Below are 22542 nucleotides of genomic sequence, written 5' to 3' on the forward strand. Positions count from 1 at the left end.
GACCGCCAGAATCGCGGTGGCGGTCCACCTTTTTGCCTATTATGATGTTCACCGTCGTATCGGCGGCGGACCATGTGCCCCCGCCACAGGGGGGGATACATTTAAGGGGGCACAATATGTGCCCCCTGTCTGTATCTCCACAAACCTCCAGCACTGCACGGACACCCACATCCATGCTGTGCTGGAACTTTTTTCTGTTCCCATTGCGGTGCCTGTTTTCTAGACAAGGGTATTACGAGTTGAACTCTTTCAACTTGTAATATGGCAGACGGTCCTTGCGTGAGTTTGACGTAGCTGTGCTGGCGGAGAGCCGGACCAACTGCGTGAAACTCGTAATCAGGCCCTAAGAATTGTACAATTTAAATTCACGTAAGCTTGTATAGTAGAATTTCTAAATCTTTTGCACACATAATAGAGAGGCCCCCTTTTAAACATGAACATATTACCTTTATAAAGTGAGGAGTTTTCAGTGTATGTCTAAATGGTAGATGTTGATGAATTCCAGTAAATAAAGAAGCTCAGGAAGGGAGGTGTGGAAACCAAACAAGAAAGACTTATCAAGCTGAAAGACTCCCAAAAGAGCCCTTTTCATACCGTAATGCATGTGGACATTAAAAGGACAGACTCTAGGCCTGATTAGGAATGGTAGAAATCTCTCACTGTTGTGGACTAAAGGGAAGGGACATCTGGTTAGTAGAAGATAAAGCTAACTTGCTGTAATGATAGTCTAACACGAATGCATTTTTGCAACCATAGTACCATAAAGATGTTTATCAGAGAAGGACATTGGGATTGATGTGCATGCTCAAGAACCACTCCTGTGATTAATTTGTAAAAAAGCGTAAGTGCCGGGGCTCTTGTTAGAAGGCAGGCTTGACCAGCCCATTTCTCGTGTTACCACTGCCTAAAACAGAACAAACAAACCCTACAAGTGGGGAGAGGATGTGGCTTAATGGCCAGACCTGCTGACTTCGGAGCTGGGGAATCAGGTTCCATCCTCGGCATCGGCTCAACATCCTGTGATTCTGGGCGAATCACTTATTTTCCCTGTGTTTACCATAAATGAATGTATCCCAAGCTGGTGCTCAAGCACCGGTGTTGATGATTAAGTGCTGGTGATGGGCACCGGAAACTACTGGCTCAAATTAAGCACTGAACCACCCTACGATGTGCACCCTAGATATTTACCAAGTTTGTAGTAAATCATCCTGGTTCTGTTTAAGGCCACAAGATACTATATCTCCCAAAAATTGCCATTCATTTGAAATCTGTCTTTGATCTGCGATATGAATTCAGTAATCTTGGCATATGTAGTTCGTAAATCTTTGAATGATGAGCTTATTCAGTTTAATTAAAAACAATTGATTAAGTCTTGTTCACAGACTTCCAGCTATTGGGGTAATTAGCACAGTTTCTTATACGAGTCAGGCTTAATGCTGTGAGGGCCAGTGGCGTAACGAACCTTGAGGGGCCCCCCTGCAGGGTAAGTGAAGGGGCCCCCTCCGGACTCAATCTAGAGCTCCCCAGCAGAAGTGCAGTGCTGACGGGGCCCCCTGGAGGGTGAGGCCCCCGCACCGCGGGGGAAGCAGGGGCCTGTGTTATGCCCCTGGTGAGGGCACCTGTCTTTCAATAGGGCTAGTTTAGGAATACTTGTGTTACAATCCTTTCTTCTTCACAGTGAACCATGTGAAGATAACAAAGGGCACTAATTTTTATATGCTTGGTACTTGGGTTTTGATTGTATTCAAGAATATGCCCTGGCCATAGCTTTTCTGCAATTAATCTACTAATGGTTAGTACAGGCTCCTAGTGGAAACATTTCTTCATTGTTGGGTGTAGTAAAGAAATTAAAAATGTTTCTGGGGTATTTGACTTGATTCATGATGTAACAAAACCTAACATGTTGATTTTGTGCTATATAAAATGAATGAACTTCCTTTCTTTCAGGAAGGAGGTGGAGGTCTTTTGTGTTAATACTAGTGTTGGTTCTTTCTTCGCCTAACTGCCAGAGAAAGTATAAGTGACATTATAGGCCATTGGAGCCTTGCTTTTACTGGTGCAAATGCAATGCATAGCAAAGGGATGCATTAATGAACTGCAACCCATGGAGAAAACTGAAACTTACCTTCTTTTGCACCAAAGGTGCCAGTGGCATGAATACGAATCACAGTCCACACCCTCTCAATTTCACGACAGCAGAAATTTGTGTTTGACCTCTTATTTTTCGGTCCCAGGGGCTACTTCATGTCAATCACACCACCCTGGGAGAATCAATTAATTTCATGATTGTGATAAGACAAACCATTGCATAATTCCAATGCACACTATAAATGTATTTTTGAGAAACTTGTCCGAAGTTTTTCAACATACTTAAATCCAATGTATAATGCTCCCATGAACTAATATGTCCACTTTCAATTAGACCAGTACAAGCAAGAGTAATTTTGGAAGGCAGAAAAAAGTGTTCACTTTTTCATTATGTCATCTAGTAAATGGATTTTTTTCTCTGAAGCGATTCAAGCTGTTACAACAAGAATGTAGGTGGTGACAAATTTTAAGAAAAGGGGATTTGATCACAGAACATTACTAATTCTTGTCCAGATGGAATTCAAGAGTTGTCGACCTAAATATGCAAAAGAGCATCCCTTCCTATGAGTCAAGCGGAACCTGGGTACAAATAGCAGGGCCTGTTACTAGGACCACGGAGATCGAGATGGATGGTAGAGGCGAACCAGATCTAAGATGTATTTGGGTCCAACTCCATCTTTCCCCTTGAATATATAGCATTAAGCTTTAAATTTGATGTGATTCGAGATCGCAAACCAGTGCAAGTCATAAAGACAGTTCAAGGCTGAAGTGAATTTGGGCAGTGAATTTGGGCAGCTAATAAACAAGCCCGGCAGCAGAGTTCTGCACTAGCTGCAATCGATGAATAGTAGTTATGTCAGCTCCCACATTCAGCACGTTACCATAATCGAGTCTGGAGATAATAAGAACTTGAATCACCGTCCTAGGTGTAGAGCGGGGAATGAGCCAAATAATCTTTTTTAGCCATTTCACCTTTGTGAAGCAGGTAACTGTCACCTTAGCCACTAGCGGCTTCATGGATAACACATTATCCACAAGGAAGCCCAGGTTCTTAATCATGTCTGAGGTGTCGATAGAACACCTAGGAAAGCAGGCCAGTGACGTGGGCCCCAAAGAGCTGGGTTCTTGCCCAGGATCATGTCCTCAGTTTTATCCCCATTGTGCTTGAGTAAGTTGTTAAATATGTTACCATGTGGACACAGTAATGGGAGCAACCCCTGCCCCTGGCTAAGCTTGGATCTATAGATATCAGAGCATTTAATTGTGACACATGTATCTTAGTTGATTGTCAGTTGAACGTTGTCCATTAGATCATGTATCTGGTCTAACATAGTGTAAAGTCTCTTAACTTAAATAAACTACATTTAACTTAACTAGCATATGGTTACTGCAGGACAAGCTGAGTGAACATTCTTGAAGTATACATAGACTTCTCCAAAAGTGAGGCCAGTACTTTCTTGGAAGTGAAGGAAAGAGATTCTAGAATAGTTACACTATTTAAATGGGACTCCATGTTCAATAAATTAATGTTATTGACTGTGTTAATATGCTAGACACCACATGCTAGACACCTTATCTTGTAGATAAATTGACAGATAAAAAGCTTAACACCTCCTTGCTTGGTACATTTGATGTAACTTATAAAACTTTGTTAAACGTCTGCAGTTAATGTCACCATCCTACATTGTCCAAGTCAAAGCACTACACTATTCCCATACGCAGAGATATTTATCTATGGTGAATACTTCATCTCAGTACTCGCCCGCTAGTGGCTAAGATGTTTCATAAACTGTAATGTAAATTGCTTGTATTCTGTTGTGTGTTGCATAATCAGCAGATATTCAGTAGTGTTAAATTTTTCTTTATTTCTATAATTATAGTATTCATGAATCCCGTTTTCTTTAGCAATCAAAGAACATTGTTGGGCGATTTCATTTCAGTTAACCAGAATAGCTACCATCCAGTCCTAAATACAAACATTGACTTGATTTACTAACATTTTGTGCTGGGTTTGTCTCATAAAATTGATGTAAACCAGCACAATTTTTGTTTTACAATTATTTAATTTCCAGAGCAAAACTTGTTTTGGTGAGAAATTGACTCAAAGTGATGCAAAGTAGAGCACTGTACAGCACACTTACAAAGTAGGACAAGTTTTACAAGTTGTCTAGGGATAGTATTTTGCATTGGAAGGGAATCCTTCCAGTACAAAACCTATTCGCAGACACCCTGGCACTGTGGCACTATAGCGCAATGGAATGTGTAGGAAACCGGTCCTAGGATGCTTCTTTCCAGTCCAGGGAGGACCTGGCCTGGCAGTTCAGGCTAGACTGTTCCCTTTGGGCTCAGGGTCAAGACTGATTTGCATATGGCTGGGTCCAAACTGGAATGGCATGGTGAGCAAAAAAATTATGGATTTAGGCCCAGATCTCTGTAATGGGGTGAATGTATGACATTGTTCTGCATTCTGTCCATCAATTGTTCTTTTTGCATGTGCGTGGCGCATGGCAGCAAAATTCTGAGCCTGCGCTAGGGAGAGGGGAGGAGAGTGCCATATCTCTGTAGATATGGCTGCTGCACTGCGTTTGATGTCCGTTTAGTAAATCTTCCCTCAAAATGTCTATTCTAAATTCAAACAGTCAAGGTGGCAAGTGGCAGCCATACCCAATTTCCCATTTGAATAAAATATATGGAAATTATAGGACAAATAACCCAATACGTATCATACACAGTGGAAATTAAAGTACACAAATATGTAAAAGATAAAAAATAAAAAATAAAACAGTAGTTCTTGGAAGGAGACATATTTTCCCTTGAGTCATTTGACTTCTCATATAAGCAGATGGAGCCAAATGCATAATGTAGCTTGTTTGCTTCTCTTTCCTATAATATTCGCAGTTGAATGATGGCAGTCAGGACTGTGATCACCAATTCAAACATTATTTATACATTTATGGCAAGCACATTTTACCTATTCTATGGAGAATAACAATTTTCAACATCTATTTATAGACCAATGTAGTTTGGGTCCTATCGCATACAAGATTTAATCATTTGATTAAGAAGTACTTATCACAAGACCATTTTCATTTTGTTTCTGTCTACTTGTTTGGAGCAAAACTAGCCTGCTCCAATCAAAGACCATTTTCATTTTGTTTCTGTCTACTTGTTTGGTGCAAAACTAGCCTGCTCTAATAATCATTCACACTGTCATTCAAACTTGGCTCTAGAAAATAACATATGGACAGACACAAAATTAACATATTAATTACAACGATGGATTGGAGTTCATGACTTTGAAAGTTGACGTAGCAGTTAAGTGCTGAGGAATAACGATGTTTAATCTGTGTGTGGCATAATCATTTTACATGTAGAGGGGCTGGGGAGGATGCTACAACTGGCTACGAGATAGGGGATACGTAACCTGAAGAAACAACAGTGCTCTCTCAAACAGTTCACTGTGGTCCAGCAAACTGCTCATGCATGACACATGTGCCCCAGTTGAAGTGAAGATTGACGTCTGACTTATGTGGGATCAAAACACCACTCCAGCCTGTACAAAGTGTTTGAAGGGAATGAAGGTCTCTCAGAGAAGTTTACTTATCGTTGGCTGGAATCCTGCTAGTAAGACCATAAAGAAGGTACTGCAATGCAGCACCCGTCATATGGAACGATAACGCTGAAGGCGAAAACAACCAGGTACAGGGAAATTCTAAAGGCAGTGACAACCAGGTACCAAAATGCTCTGAAGGCAGCGATTGCCGAGCACAAGGAAACTTTAACAGAAAAACATTTTGAACATACAAAATATGATTGCACTTACTAGCACCTGAGTAAAGAGAACCATCCGACCTCGGCAGCGGGTGAAGTGACCCAAGTGAAGGCACAAAGTGTGTCACGCCGAGAAAACAAAATGGATGCCCGAACATTCCAGAAGTGGCATTCTACTCAGGCCCACAAGGCCAAGCGGCAACATCAGCTGAGGCTAATCGACACCAAAGTCGAATGTCATCTAAATCATCATCCAAAAGTTCTTCAATGTCATTACAAAGCAACAGTGAAGAACATGGATGTGTGATGTTGATGTTTAACTCAAGGAAGAATGCTAGTCAAAGAAAAGTTGAGAAGCAAAATCACAAAAGTCATTCAGATATTGCCCTAACATCACACTAAAGGTGTTCCATACCTTTTGTGATAGACAGTGGTGCATCAATAAACATTCTGCCTGAGGAGAAGTACAATGAACTGTCTCAAATGCCTTGTCTCACAGCGTTGAAAACTAAAGTGTATACATGGGCTGCCTCAACGCCATTAAAAAGTCAAGCTTCATGTCTAGGAACCATGATGCACAAAAGACAATAAGTACAAGCACCCATTCACCTACTTCAAGGTAATGCATCAAGTTCCTGTTTACTCAGTTTCAGTACTGCTGCTGAAATGGGACTGATATCTGTAAACTACAACATGAATGCTCATCACGAAATAGTAAGTCACTTACCATCGCTATTACATGGATTAGAAAAGCTTAAAACAATGAAAGTGCAACTGCATATTAAAGAGGACTTACATCCTGTTGCTCAAAGACATTGTCAAGTTGGATTTAATTTACAGGAAGCTGTTGAAAAAAAATTTGAGGCCTTACTAAAGCAGGATATCATTGAGCAATCTACTGGTCCGTCAGCATGGCTTACACCCCATCGTAGTAGTGCCCAGTTTTTTAAGGAGCTCTATGCATCTGTGTTGATATGCATCAACCTAACGAGGCAATTAAAAGAGAACGACATTCAGGTCAACACATTGCTGATATGATCACAGAGAGAAATGGTGCTTAAGTCTTCTCTCGCCTTGATCTGAACAAAGGGTATCATCAATTAGAACTTGAAGAAAATTGCAGGCACATTACTGCCTTTTCTAACCATATTGGTTTGTTCAGATATAAATGATTGAGTTTCGGCATGTCATCAGCTGCAGAACATTTCAAGATGACACTCACCGCCTACTACAGCCTTTCATGAATGATTTCCATTACAGTGATGATATATTCCTCTTTGGAATTACACAAAAGGAACACGATAAAGCTCTTACACATGTGTGCCATTTACTTACTGATGTAGGTCTTACTTTGAATGCAGAGAAGTGTGAGTTTCACAAAATAAAACTCGGATTCTTTGACCATATTTTCTCTGATGGGGAATGACTTCAGATTCAGCTAAAGTACAGGCTTCGTCAGCCACATGAACCCAACAAGATGTTATCATGTTAGATAACATCTGTTCTAGATACATACGGGATTTTGCCTCAGAAAGGGATCCATTAAGAGACTTAATGATATGATATGACTATTCCTGTAGTTGCAAACCCCAACATTCGATACGAGGAGGCATCTTGGAAAGATCAAAACCCTGCTGACCGTTTTTCAGGAGTGCCAGTAGAGTGTTGTGCCACCACTTCCAAAGTGGCTTAAGCCTACATTAATTTAATTGTAAAGTCCAGTACACCTGCTGCTATATCATTGTTACTGCCACAAGTACAGATAGTGATTTGCTAATACTCAAAGAAATTATTATTATTATTAGTCCAAAGATGGCCGACGTGGGTGAGCTCGCCTAAGGAGCTCCGGGGCTGGGGATCACCTTTGGTGAATATCCCTGTATATCCCCGCCATCCACCTTTCTACTGGACTTGCAGCAATTTTGTTACTGATCGCCTACACAATGCTCCGTTTCTCACCCAAACTTCCAGCCGCTGAGGGTGAATCCATCGCACCGCTGATACACTCTCCGTGGTTTCTCGCATTTCAGCTCCTGAGAGCGTAGCTTCCAGCATTTCTGGGTCGGAATTGTAACGTATGCCTTGACCTAATGCATCTAGCTGCCGAGGGAGTCACAGTCATGCCGTTGCTGAATGGGAGCCGCGCTCGGCGAAGGGGTTGCTGCCCGTATATCGAATTGTTCCTGACTCGTTAGCGAAGGTTTTTCTGGGACGATAGCGGACACTGAGATCTGATCGGTGATTAATCCTCTGTGTTGCCGATGGCGGCGCTCCGCCTAACAAGTAAGGATTGGAGATGTGATCATCTCTCCACTTGACTCTGTTGTTTTTCACAACTACTTCCACTCTACGGGATCCCCCTCTGGCCGTTCTGCGGCGCTTCCCCTTACAGCTGGGAGATTTCCTCATTCTCCTGATCTTCCGCATCTTTCTCGTCAGCCATGCAGTTTTTGCTTTCACAACCTCCACACTGCGGGAGCGGGGTGAGAAACTTGGTCAGATTGCCGATGTCGCTCTATTCTTGCGGTGAGAAGGTGGAGTGTCTGCGCGCTGCAAACTGAACGCTGCATGTATGGATTACACGTCTTTCAAATCATTGTGCAGTAATGTCATGGGTGCTGCTCATGGGCCCACCAATTCGGATACCCAAATGATAGCCTGCCCCCCTGGTGTAAAGATTTAAAAAAACAGCTTACCACCCTTACTTTCAGAACAATGGATTTTATATGTTGTTCTACCATAATAACGGAGGATGTCCATTTCTAGCACGTGTGCAATCTGAGATACAGCTTTAAAACCTCTGGTGTAAGGATTTAAAAAACAACTTTCCACCCTTACTTTAAGTACAATGGATTTTATGTTTTTTTACCATAATAACGGAGGATGTTCGCTTCTAGCATGTATGCATTGTGAGATACAGCTTTATAACCGTTGATCTTTTTTTGAGTGCCCCAGGAATTTAGCTGCTGTACAGCACTCTCCCTCGCTGAGAGTCCTAAATTAAAGCAGCTTAGCTTAAACTATTATTATTATTTTTTAAATTGAGGGCACCCTTTTTGTTTACTCTAGTGTTGCTCTTTGGTTCCCATTTTGTCACCTGGGCCCGAAGCTGGACGCTCCTCCTCCTCAGTCCCTATGCTCAGATATGCATGGAAATAGAAATGAGTTGGCTCAATCCTCTCCTTCCTAATATGGTGGCCATCTTGGAACGGGCATGTGGATATCATTTTCTTACTTCTGGGCATGTCTTAATAAGAGCAAGGAACTGACTACATCCCCTGCTCTTGAGTTCCATCCTGGAGTAGTCTTGATGTCTTTTTTTCCCACACACACTGTTTTTGGGTGGTGTCATCTCGCACTAGTGGTCCAGCATTTTTCACTTTAACATCTTCCTTTTCCCACCGATAATACACTCTCCATCGGGCAATAGACTTACTCCTTTTCCCACCGATAATACACTCTCCATCGGGCAATAGACTTACTGCTCACAATGGATTTAAGTCCCGATCCTTCAGGATCCAGCTCTTTTATCATTAACTACCCACCCAGCCTATCGAAAAACGCAGCCAAGAAACACAAGCACCACTTACTCAGGGGCAGGCATGAAACTTTAATCTCTGATGTCTACTTCACCACTAACAAAGGTACTAGAGTTAATGACCTTATTTTCTACACCAAGAAAATAGCATGCTGGCGAAAAGTATTCTACTCTATGCCCCGAATAACAAGTACTAGGAAAACACCGCATGGTATCAAGCTTACAACAGCACCCTCGTCCACACTCAACGCCAATGCAACCATCACCCTCTATAACAATGGTATCATCCTAATCCAAGCGTCCAATGTCAATCTATTTAAGATAACCAACATCTTCCCGTTACTCAAAAACGCGGTATCCTTGAAACCTAATGACACCCATACTCACCCTTCTCTCAGGACTCGACGAGTCCCTTCCCTGCTATTCTAGGAAGACCATCTCAGATTGGCTCCAGCGCAGGTTGTTGTGCCCCAACTACCTAGACCCATGAATCTGAAACTGATAGCTCTCCCGGGCTCACCCAGGTCACATCTAGCCAGCCCGATCTTAGCCGTTCACCAATTAGAGAGATCCCCTGCTGACCGACTGGCACTGCCTCCAATGATTGACCCATTTTCCCCCAGTCCTCTACCTTTGTCTCATATGAGGCTGGAGTTCGAGAAATTGCCCACCACCGATCATGATCGATTAATCCCAATCATTCCGGTGCTGCCTGGACCAAACCCTCAGCCTAATGACCACTCCCCCCTGATTAAGGTTCCAACTACACCAGAAAAGAACATGGAATTCAGCTAGCCTCCCCAGGATCTCCCCATCACCACCGCAGACCCAATAGGTTTACACCGTGACCTCCCTTCACCGATCGATTCCCTTTCACACCCTCCACCTCTCGTGCAACACCCAGACTTGGCCGCGCGCCTAGATGAGATCTCGCTGCAGTTGCACCTTCTAACTTCTGAGCTACATGACTTGAAAGCCCTATCAAATGACCTTTTCCCCCAGATCAGCTATTTCCTCATCTCCACAAATTTGTCAAAAGCTCCCACTAGCGTTTGGAATCCCATGGACAAGCCACTAGCCGCCTCCTCCTTCCTGAAATCCATTCCCCTGTCGAATGACCCCTCTCGTCCTAGAAGATATGAGACATGCCATGAGTCCATTGAGCTACAGGACCTGAACAACTCTTACCTTATTTGCTCCAACCCCATCATGAGCCCGCCAAGACAAATACAATCCATCCTTTCTAACCCAAACAGAGAAACTCCTCGCAATCTGAGAGGCAGCAATAAGGTCAATCTCACTCATGTGAATGTCACACAGAATCCTTCCCCCCCAAATCCCCTACAACTTAAATGTGTACTTCTAAACTGTAGGTCAGCCAGCAAACACGCCACTGATATCTTCAACCTCATCCAACACAAAGACTTAAACATTATCATCCTCACTGAAACCTGGCTAAATCCCGCTTCCACTCCCATTTTAGACCTCCTAGTACCACGCACTCATGATATAATTAGGCTAGACAGAGCTCTGAAATTGGGTGGGGGTTTAGCATGTATTCATAGGAACACACTTTCAATTTCTCTGGTTGAGTCCTCTGCGCCCTCCTCGTGTAAATATTTTTGTCTTAACATCTCTACTAAGAACCTGCTGGTTTGCAAATTTCACACCTTCTACCACCCCCGGGAGACAATCTCCCCTTCATTGAGCAATTAATGGAAGAATTTCTATCAATGTTGACTCAGCCGTGTCCCAAATATTCCTTGGTGATTTTAATCTTCACTGGGCAAACCCCAAAGACCACGCAGTATCAAGCCTTAAAGTTTTTCTAAAGGATCATGATCTGACTCAGCACTGTGACCAACCAACTCATAATAAAGGAGAAACTCTAGACCTCATTATCTCGAAAGGGCAGACAGTCACCCTGGATTTCATTACTCCATGTGACTGGTCAGACCACCACTGCATCCTTTTTATATCAACAAGGAGGTACTGCTGAGGAAGGCTCAACCAACAAAATCTAAGATATGGAAAAGGGACCTCAGATCAATAAACTCTGTTGAGCTAGCTGCACAGTGTACATCTGCCCTCTCCTCCCAAGCGGACTTGACTGAGGTGCAGTTACTCACTGACTCCTACAATTCGACCATCTCCAACATCATGGATGACATTGCGCCAATCTAACATAAAAATGCTTCAACAAAAATATCTAAACCTTGGTATAGTGAAAACTTAAACACGGAATGTCGCAACCTTAGGGCAGTTGAACGTTCGTGGAGATCAAATCCCTCCTCGGCCCAACTTAAACTCTTCAGAGAGGTTAGGAGCCTCTACTAAAAACAAATCAAGAGTGCCAAGGCTAACTACTTCAGACGCAAATTGGATCAAGCGGCAAACCGCCCCAAGAAACTTTTCAAATTGGTCAAACAACAATCAGTTTTTGGTCCAAACCTCTCAGAACCCGGAGTCAGCCCACCCTCTTGTGACGAACTTGCTGCTTTCTTCATTGAGAAATCAAAACTCATCTCCAATGACCTCACCTCTAAGAAGACTTTACTGCTCGCCTCCAGGGCAGCACCACCCCTCGTCCTCTTAGTTAAGCTCAACTCTACCCCCCAGAACGCCAAGTACAATGCGTGTTGGGGCACATTTACCCCATTTAATGAACAAGACATCAAAAAGATCCTCCTGAATATAAACCCATCCAACCAATTCAGTGACCCGTTACCCCCGTTTATATTCAAGGAGCTCAAGAATGCACTTATCCCCACCTGGACAAGGATTGTAAATGCTTCTCTATCTCAAGGAACAATCCCCGACTGCCTAAAAGCAGCACAGGTATCTCCTATATTAAAAAAAACTAATGCTGACAAGACTGACCTCAATGATTTCCGACCTATCTCCAACATCCCCACCATTCTAAACTCCTTGAAAAATGTGTTCAATCCCAACTCTATGTGCACATTGAGAACTACCAAGTCCTAGATCAGCATCAATCCGGTTTTCGGAAGGGGCACAGCACCGAATCGGCCCTCACTCATGTTATGGATGACATTTTAAAAATGCTCGATCAAAACAAATCCTGCGCCTTCATCCTCCTTGACTTTTCCTCCGCTTTCGACACGGTTAATCATGACATCCTCCTATCCATTCTGCAAAACAGGATGGGTTTTTGTGATCAGGTGCTACAATGGTTCTCGTCCTTCCTCCACCACAGATCTCAAAGAGTCAAGGCAAATCACTCTCTCTCCCAGCCCTCTCCAGTTCTCATGGCGGTCCCCCAAGGATCTGCATTATCTCCTATCCTCTTCAACTTTTTCCTGGAACCATTAGCATACTCACTAAACTCCACGGGTATTCTTTTCCACATGTATGCCGACGACATGCAACTCTATTTGAAAATCTCATCCCCGGAAAACATTATGTCACTCAACACTACCCTAACGTATACTCAAAACTGGTTAACTGAGAACCATATCCTGCTCAACACCCCAAAAACGGAATTCCTGCTCATCTCCCCTCCGAACCACATCCCTAAGATAGACCTCTTGCTGAGCCACCTCACTGCTTTCAACTGCACTCCTCTCATCGTAGACTCAGCCAAATCTCTAGGAGTCACCATGGACAAGCACCTGAATATGAAAAATCATATCAGCAATATATGTAAGGGTGCAAACCACTTGATGAGGACTCTCAGAAATATCAAACCTTTCCTTCCACTTAATGATTTCAAGCAGGTGGTCCAAGCGCTTGTCCTACCGAGGCTAGACTACGGCAGCGCTACCCTCTGTGGCCTTTCCAAATACACCCTGTCTCCACTAAGGGCATCACTGAATGCTGATGCTAGACTGGTTACAGGCGCCAAAGGCAGTGAGCACATATCAACAGTCTTAAAATCTCTAAATTGGCTCCACTACGAAGCACGAAATACAGTTAAAGATTGCTGTTATGACGCACAAAGGTATCCACTTCAATACTCCTAGGTACCTGGCACAAAAACTTGAACTATCTTGTGGTGTAAGAGCTTCAAGAAGCGCCACTACTTTCCTCTTGAAACCACTTATCCTTGGCAAAAAGAAAACTTGTCACAGAGCCTTCTCTGGCGCTGCCCCAAAGATATGGAACTGACTACCTCCGGTAGTACGCAGAATCTCCTCAACAAAGGTGTTCAAACTGGAAGTCAAAAGATTCCTCAAGAATAAATTCTTTCCGTAAGTGAACTAGGCTCTCCTGCCCGGTGACATTGTGCCACCTTTCATGGTACCATCATTTACGACTACGCTTCCTTACGACATACTATGCACCTTTTACTATTGTTTAATATAACCACCTTGTTGCTTTTTTACGTGTAACCTTTGATCATTCCTGTTTTTATCCCTACCTGTTGTTGTTTTTGCATTATTGTCCTTCCTTTCCTTCCTAATGTAAAGCCCTCTGATATCCTCTGGGATCTTGTTCGTGCTATATAAAACTTTATAAATAAATAAATAAATAATCCTGGAAATAGCACACTCACCTCTTACAAATGACAGTAAATATCAGCAATTAAGAAATGTGAAAAATGAACTTTCCATTACTCAAGAAGATCTTTGAAGTGGCCCATGAAGGACATCGTGGATTTGTCACCACTCAGCGTACTCTCTGAGAGCCAGTTGAAAAGGAATTAAAGGTCTGTCATTTGTGCAACTGCTTATCTCCTTAAACAACCGAGCATCCATTGAACAAGTCTGATCTTCCAATACATGTGTGGTAGAGAATGGCTGTTGATTTCTTTGGAATTTTTCAGTTTTCATGGGACCATTGTCTGCTCTTAAAAAATATTTTTGCACCAATTCACAAAGGGAGGGGCCCCCTTGGGACCCCTTACCATTTGTGAGTGGCTTACCACCCTTTTGAAAAGGGTGCAATCATACATTGGTGTGAGACTCGCTATTAGGAAGGGGCGCTTTTGGCATGCCCCTTCCTAATAGCGAGTCGCAAAGCATATTTCGCGAGTCGCTAATCGGTTAGCGAGTCGCAAAATGTGGTTTGTACATGGGGCTGACCTATTTTACGGTAGCAAACAGACCAAATTCCATGTGTGGGACTGGAAAAACTGGTCATACATCTGCCCCTATATTTGTTAAAAAGAAAACATATTTAAGAAATCCGTGTCTGAAATATTTTTGACTTCGGTTTGTAATTACCTGGTGTGTTAAGGTAACATTAGATCAGAATAACTGTGACCTCTGTTTTACTCTCAAAGGTAGTGTGCTTAAACAGCATGACGGACAAGAAGAACAAAGCATATGTCACCTCCGCAGTTATTCATGCTTTAGAAGGCTTGAAGACTGTAACACCAAGTTAGTGAATACGTTTGACAAATTGTATGAAAGGGTGGTAAAGCTAGAGTTGAATACCACTGCACCTGGGAGCATAGTAAAAGAGTCACAGTCTCATGACACAATAGACTCACAGAAAATGACAAAAACGGAAGTCTTCCAGGGGTCCATGATGAAAGAAAATTAAGAACGTTTGTGGTGAAATTCTGAAAGTCTGGACAACCGAGCATTTATAAACAGATCAGATTGGTCACCTACAGACTAGAGCTGAGTGTGAAGGCCAAGTGGATTGGGTATCTCTTAAATGCCCACTTTCAAAGATGACCCACTTTACTTTGATGTTTGCTACAAGATAAAGAGGCCTTCTGAAGCGTTTACAGAGAAAGATGGGGCTGGCCCCAGTCTAATTTTGAGTGTGACTAAGACCCACCAGAATATTAAGAGTGAATGATTTGAAGGAAAGGAAAAGGATCCCGGAGGCAACAAGAGGCAGACAAGAACTGCTCTTGGAGTGATACATTGCACATCTTATACCAGATTACTTCCAAGACATTTAAAAGAGGAGAACGCTGATACTATAAAAAAATAATGAAAAGGATCTCTGCAGGCCACAAAAATGTTAGTTTCCAGGTAGTGTGAGAAATATCTTTGCTGGGATCCAGAAGGCATAGAGGCCTTCCCTGATATGGTGTGGGCACGGGAGTCACCAGAGGAGAACAATCGATGCTGTGGGCAGTGGCGGTTCGTCCATTGGGGGCGTTGGGGCGTTGCCCCACTAGCCATGGGCCCCATGGACGACCGTCACGTCACTGACACTGCGCATACCAAAAAATTAAATTACGAGCGCAGCGCCGGACCAACAGTCATAATAATCAATGATTGATTTTGAGGTCGGACCCGGTCGGAGTAAGTCACTAACTACTAACGGAAGCGCCGAGGGTGTGCTGTGGGGGGCGGGCCTGCGGCAGTGACTAGTGAGTGGCGAGCTGTCAGCAGATAGCAGCGTGGCAGGGGCAGTGTGTGCGCATTTAGGACAAGTCATTTTTTTGACTTGCCCACGCATGCGCACACACGCAGTAGCCCCTTCCCTCCTCCTCTAGCACGAACACAGGCAGAGACCCGGGGTAGCCGGGTCTCATTATGGGCAGTATTAGCCCTGCTCTTTAACCAATCCTGGCGCAGTGGCGATGTTATGCTGCGCCAGGATTGGCTGAGTTACCGCCGCGCGTGCCCTAGAAGAATTTAAACTAGGCCCACCACGGGCACGAGGAGCGCTGCACAGAAACCCGCATCTCCAGCCCTGGGTGTCCCGGCCACAGCGTCAGCGAGGCCCGGAAGATTGCTGGCCTGCGAGTGCGAGAGTGTCAGTGAGCAGCTTATGAAAGCTGCCCTGCAAGAAAACCAGTCTGAGGAGGATGCTACCACCAGGATGAGCGACAGGGCACGGCAAGCCCCGATGTGGCACTTAGAGAAGTTAACAGCATAAAAAAAAAAGCCAAACTGTACTCCCCGCGGCCCCGCCTAAACTCTCTGTAGAGCTGCGTGAGATCAGATGGATCCGACCTAGTCTCCTGCTTTATAATGAGGGCGGGAGCTGTTAAGGTCAGGAAAGCTGAGACTGAGAGACTGGGTGAGAGAGCACTGTGAGTGTATGTCCCCGTGGGGTCCGGCACCGAGATGTTCATGTTCTACTCGGGCAGACGGGCATGCTGTCGGACTCGGAGTCGGGGAGGAAGGAGGCCGAGATCAGGGAGCAAGTAGCAACAGTGCTAACAAGCTGCTCTGCAGCGAGCGTGCCCACACTGCGCAGAGGCTGGCAACTTTTTCGTACCTCTGAGAGGCACAGCGACAGCGCTGTCGGCACACCTACATCACTCCGTGAGGCTCAGACCGGTCAGTATACAACTCCACCATACCTCTCTGTGAGGAACAGCACAGTCAGTACACCTAGCTGAGCTCACAGACTGACAGTTGCTTGGGTACCTCTGTGATAGGAGCAGCACTGTCAGTACACCTAGTTCACTCTGTGAGGCACACCTACATCACTCTGTGGCTGAGCACGTTCAGTGCACAGCTCATTCACACCTTTCTTTGAGGCACAGCTATGTCGGTACTACACCTGTTGGTACGCCTACCGCACTCGGAGGCACAGCGCAATCAGTACACCTAGCTCAGGGCCTAGCAGCTCCTTCATACCTCTGTGAGGCGCAGCACTGACTGACCGTACACCATGCTCACAGGCTGACAGTTCCTTAATACCTTTGTGAGGCATAGCAGTGACAGTACACCTACCTCACCGGCGGACACGTTTCATGTCTTCAGTGAATCTGCAAACTCTAACTCTACACACGGGCTCACGGTCTGACAGCTCCCTCAGCCTCACCTTGTGAGGCGCAGTAATCCTGCACAGCCAGGACACCGCCCGCGCCTCCCATGACTCCCAGGAAGATTGTGCTGTTTGCACATGGCTCGCGAGCTGACATCTCCTTTACACCTCAGTGAGGCACGGCGCTGTCTGCACACTCAGTGCACCTGCAGACAAGTCGTTTCTCCCATCGAGACAGCAGTCTCAGCACACGCAAAGCAGATCGTGTGCTGACAGTCGGCATTCAGAGGAGGATAAAGAAGTTGTTGCAGCAGTTAGTTCATGCACAATGACAATGACTCAGCCGACCTGCTGCCTTTGGACGGGCTGAAGAAACTGGGGACATCAAAGCCGGACACTGTGAGTGAGCATTTACTAATTACACCCCTCCCTCACCCTTACTTTCACTTAGGAACATCTCTCAATATATATAAATGTTGTAACTGGAGTGGGGAAAGGACGTGTTCAAGGTGCGTGAGCACGCAATGATTATTTAGAGAGAAGAGGTAGTAGCATCCTATATGAAATGGGGGGAAATTACTCTTTCATTTGTTTTGTCACCCCCCCCCCCCCCCCGATTCTCTTTAGTGGGAGATTTACAGCAGCCTGTAACCCTAGAGGGAAGTATGACATGATTATTATATGTTTTAATAATTATAGTACTGCTGTGCCTGTGTCGAAGTTTTATAGATTAAGCTTTGGTTTTTTATAATTTTGTGAAGTGTCACCATCCATCCAAGTCGCAGCATAACTGCTCAATTACGAATCTTTTACTTGCTTTGTGGGACACCGCATTATTGCATCAGTTTATTGAAATGCAGCCTAATCTCAATTTAAGCATACTAATAATGTATTCTTACTTACACATGAGTTTAATGAAACACCACTCGACTAGCAGGTGGCTTGACAGTACAAGGCAGCAAATTCGACATTCCAGTGCTTTGAGTCTCCGCCACATGGCATATTTTTCCACAGAAATTGTACAAAGTCCATAGGGGAAAACGGAAATGCTAATTTGTGACTATTTATAAACATCTCTAAAATGAGTTCCCACATTTTAGAATTAGCCTGGGTGAGTGATGTCTATGTGAGTGCAGCTTGAGCAGTGTGCCTGTGTGAGTCCAGGGTGAGTGATGTCTGTGTGAGTGCAGGGTGAGTGATGTCTGTGAGAGTGCAGGGTGAGCAGTTTGCCTGTTTGAGTCCAGGGTTAGTGATGTCTGTGTGAGTGCAGGGTTAGCAGGGTGCCTGTGTGAGTCCAGGGTTAGTGATGTCTGTGTGAGTGCAGGGTGAGCAGGTGAGCAAAGTGCCTGTGTTAGGCCAGGATGAGTGATGTGAATGGGTGAATGCTGGCTTAGTGATGTGTCAGGGAAGGGTGAGTAATGGGTCTATGAGTGCAGGGTGACTGTGCCTATATGAATGCAGGGAGAGAGATGTATCTGTGCAAGTGCAAAGAGACTTGTGTGGCTACTCCCAGAGATGTATTCGACAAGCCACCTCTTTCTCAAATCATTGTGCTTGAGAATGCACCATTTGCCCACTTTTTTCAAAATGTTCTCGTGGGAGAACCCCCCGACCCTCCCATAGGTGGTTCGGCCTCACTCGCTCGCCACAGTGCAGTGTTTACGCTCACCACTTTCAAATGTCACCAGCCGCCACTGGCTGTGGGGTTTGCCCATCTGAAATGTAATTACCAGTTAACGTCAGTCTGTAAAGTGAATATGAAAATGGAGGATAAATATTGGGACTATCACAGGACTGTCAGGTTACAAATGGGTCCAAAATATTCTGGGGTGTACTATTTATTTCTCCTGTACCGCCTCAATCGATGAGAACTCGCAGGAACAAACTGATTATAAAAACTGTGGGTGTGATAAGAGTCACTAATGTAAAAAGTTCCTTGATTCTTTGGTGGATGGGCGTGTTCTATTGTTTTTCATATTTGTTTGAAATCGGAATGGATACACTTTCAATAAAAGCAGTTGAGCTAAAAAGAAATAAGAGCAGAGAGACGAAGTATTATAAGGGAAGAAAAACATGAAAATATTCCTAAAAGACATGATGAATTGCTGAACAAATAAAAAACTGTAACTCAGTAATATTGGGAATACATATCAGACCGAAAACAATGTGGAACAAAACGACTAATTAGGGAGGTGAAGTATAGAAATGACACACCCGTTTGAGAATTGAAGAATGTAAAGAAATGGCAGAAGTTGTATCCATGAAATATGAGTTACATCTGTAATTCGAAAGTCTAAACATTATTTCTGTGTACATTCTTGTTATGAAAAATATTTGAAAATATTCTTTAGATCGGGAAATAGACAGCTACAAACTTTAACAAGCATTTGCAATGTACTAGGTTTCGCGTTTGCGAGAGTGTAAGCTATTGGCAATGATTCCTTTTATTTATTTGTTTTGATAATTAACACATAAATCAAAAGGCATTGTCATTTACAATGCCAATAACTCAAACTCTTGTATAGGCGTGACCAATTTCATTTCAAAGAAGCAGCCGCCCCCCTGGGAGTGACTGTGCTTTTAGGAAGGCCCTTCCCGAGTTGGTAAGTTCTCTTTCTCTGTCCTCTTCTAATTTCACCATCATTGGCGACCTAAATATACACCTGGATGCGTCGGATATTCCAGCGGTTAGAAGTTTGTTGGATGACCTTGAAGCAGTGCAGCTACCCCAATTGATTTGTCATCCGACTCATGAGGGTGGTCACATCTTAGACCCGGTCTTTACCAACTTGCAATTGGCCGAGGTCTTGCCCCCCAGGCCTATGGGATGGAGCGACCACCACCTTATTGAGCTTATTATTTCATCGGAGGCACGCCCTGCTGGGAAGCCAGAGAAAACATATTTTAGGCGTCCCTGGAAAAAGCTCAAGTTGGAAGAGTTCCATCGTTTTTTGATCTCCTCACCCCTGGTCCAAACGGATGACATAGCTATGGGGTATAAAACATTCTGCGCCTGGATTATCAAGGCGCTCGATGCACTCATACCGGCCAGCTGGTCTAAAATCCGATCCTCCCAACCTAGCCCCTGGTACTCTGAGACGCTCAGGTGTGTTAAAACCACCTGTCGACAGGCAGAAAGAGCCTGGAGGAAAAATTATGACAAAAGCCTAAAAAAATGCTACTTGGCTAAGCTAAAGGCATACCACAGAGCTGTCTGCCGAGCTCGAGCGGATTATTATGCTCGGGAATTTCAAGCAAGCTCCAATCCATCTAAACTGATCTTTAAAGTTCTGAAGGAGCTTGCAGCTAATAGATCTCCAGCTACTGAAATATGTTCCCAGGCCCACTGTGAGTTGTTAGCTAGCTTCTTTGTGGAGAAAGTTAATGCCATCTATCGCTCTTTCCCCAAAGTGGATCCTGAGGGTACGATTTTGACATCACGTACCTCTCAGTGTTTGGCTATTCTTCCTACACCTTCGGAACAAGAGTTCACCCTCTTAACGGCCAAGGTTAAATCAGGCTCTCCTGATGATCCTCTGAAGCCAGTTCAGTTTTTGGACTCGGCGTCCATCTGCCTTCCTCCTATTTTTCATCTTGTGGAGCAGTCCCTCACTACTGGGATAGTGCCACCTAGCTGGAAGGCTGCCTGTGTCAGACCCATTATTAAGAAACCTGGATTGGATCCGTTGAAGGTGGAGAGCTATCGGCCAATCTCCCTTCTCCCGTGGGTAGCAAAGATCGCAGAGGCCCATGTCAATAACATTCTAACCAAACACCTAGCCTCTGCACACCTACTTGATCCAACCCAGAATGGTTTCAGGCCGGAACATAGTACAGAGACGGCGCTCCTCTATATGGTAGAACACCTCCGCTCTGTACTAGATGCAGGTCAAACGGCGGCGCTGGTCCTTTTGGACCTCAGTGCCGCATTTGACACTGTATCTCATACCATTCTGGTCCGCAGGCTGGGTGAAGCCGGCATCACAGGCAGGGCGCTTGACTGGTTCCGGTCATTCCTTTCGGAGCGATCCTTTCAGGTGGTAGCGCCACCTTTCAGATCTAAGTCCCATGTCATCACCCAAGGAGTCCCGCAGGGGTCGGCTTTGAGCCCCACGCTCTTCAATCTTTATGTCCAACCGTTGGCGGAAGTTGCGAAGAGCTGGGGTCTCACTATGGTATCTTACGCCGACGATACCCAGTTGGCGGTAGCCCTTAATGGGGACTCTAACCAGATGGCATTGAACTTTGCGGCTGGTCTGAGGGCTGTTGCTAGTTGGCTAACGCTCAACTGTTTACAGCTTAACGCCCTCAAAACGGAGGTAATGGTTTTGGGAAAACATCCTGATCTGTAGGGTGACAACTGGTGGCCTGAGGAGTTGGGATTGACACCTAAACCCATTTCGGAATTAAAAAATCTTGGTGTCTGGCTGGACTCTAAACTGACTTTTGCGTATCACACTAAGAAGGTGGCATCTACGTGCTTTGGCATCCTGAGAGGGCTAAGGCCGATCCTTAGATTTTTCGATGCCCCAACGCGTCAGATGGTGATCCAAGCCAGCGTACTATCTAGGCTAGACTACGCTAGCTCATTGCTTTTGGGTGCAAACCAGGCTGAAGTCCAGCGATTCCAACGAGTACAGAATGCGGCTGCACGTGCCTTGGTTGGTTTGCCTCGCTTCTGCTCTGCTCGCACTACAATCTGCAAATTACACTGGTTACCTGTAATCAGACGTGTAGAGTTCAAGAGTCTGTGTTTCGCGTACAAAATTTTGAAAACTGATACTCCTGCCATCCTTCAGAATCTTCTGATTTTGTACATTCCATCGCTAAACCTTCGCTCTGCTGGCCTAGATCTGGCACTTGTCCCACGGTTCCAAAAATGTAGATTGGGGGACCGCTCATTTAGGGTGATGGCCGCCAAATTGTGGAATACCCTCCCTGTCCACATTCGCTCTCTGGACACCCTCCTTGCTTTTAGGAAAGCTGTTAAGACGCATCTTTTCCCCTTGCCGTATTAGCTGCGTCTCTGCTGGTCTGTTGGTTATGTTACTCTCTCAGGTATAGCGCCGGGACGCCCCTTTGCTGGGGCAGCTGTGCGCTCAAGAAATTTTAGTTAACATAACATAACATAACCATTGTCCCGGGCTGCTTTGAAACTGAAAGTGTGAATGGCATGCTGTATGTTGCAGGAAATCATGTTGGGCCTGCGGTAGGAGAAACGCATTATAGAAAATAGTGCTTACAGACTAAATAAGACATACTGTGTAACAACAGGAGTAAAAGGGTCAGTCCTCGTGGGAGGTCACAAATGAAGACAAGGTGGTACTAAGGAGGGACTAAAAAGCCTATTAACAAATCACGAGCCAGCATTTACAAAGGACAATGAAACAAACCAATGAAAAATATGGGCACAGAACTTCAAGTCCATACTCGAATACAGCATTCCTCAGAGCGCAGCGCATGCGCTTCCAGACTCGACCTAATACAGTAGTGTTGAT

The 22542-nt window shown here is 44.6% G+C and overlaps 1 protein-coding gene across 1 annotated transcript in view; it reads left to right on the forward strand.

Moving 5' to 3' along the window:
- Positions 1-22542, forward strand: part of COL24A1 (collagen type XXIV alpha 1 chain) — a 979161-nt gene that overhangs the window by 601975 nt on the left and 354644 nt on the right. The window lies entirely within an intron of this gene.

This window comes from Lissotriton helveticus, chromosome 1_1 (assembly GCF_964261635.1).
Source record: "Lissotriton helveticus chromosome 1_1, aLisHel1.1, whole genome shotgun sequence".
NCBI lineage: Eukaryota > Metazoa > Chordata > Amphibia > Caudata > Salamandridae > Lissotriton > Lissotriton helveticus.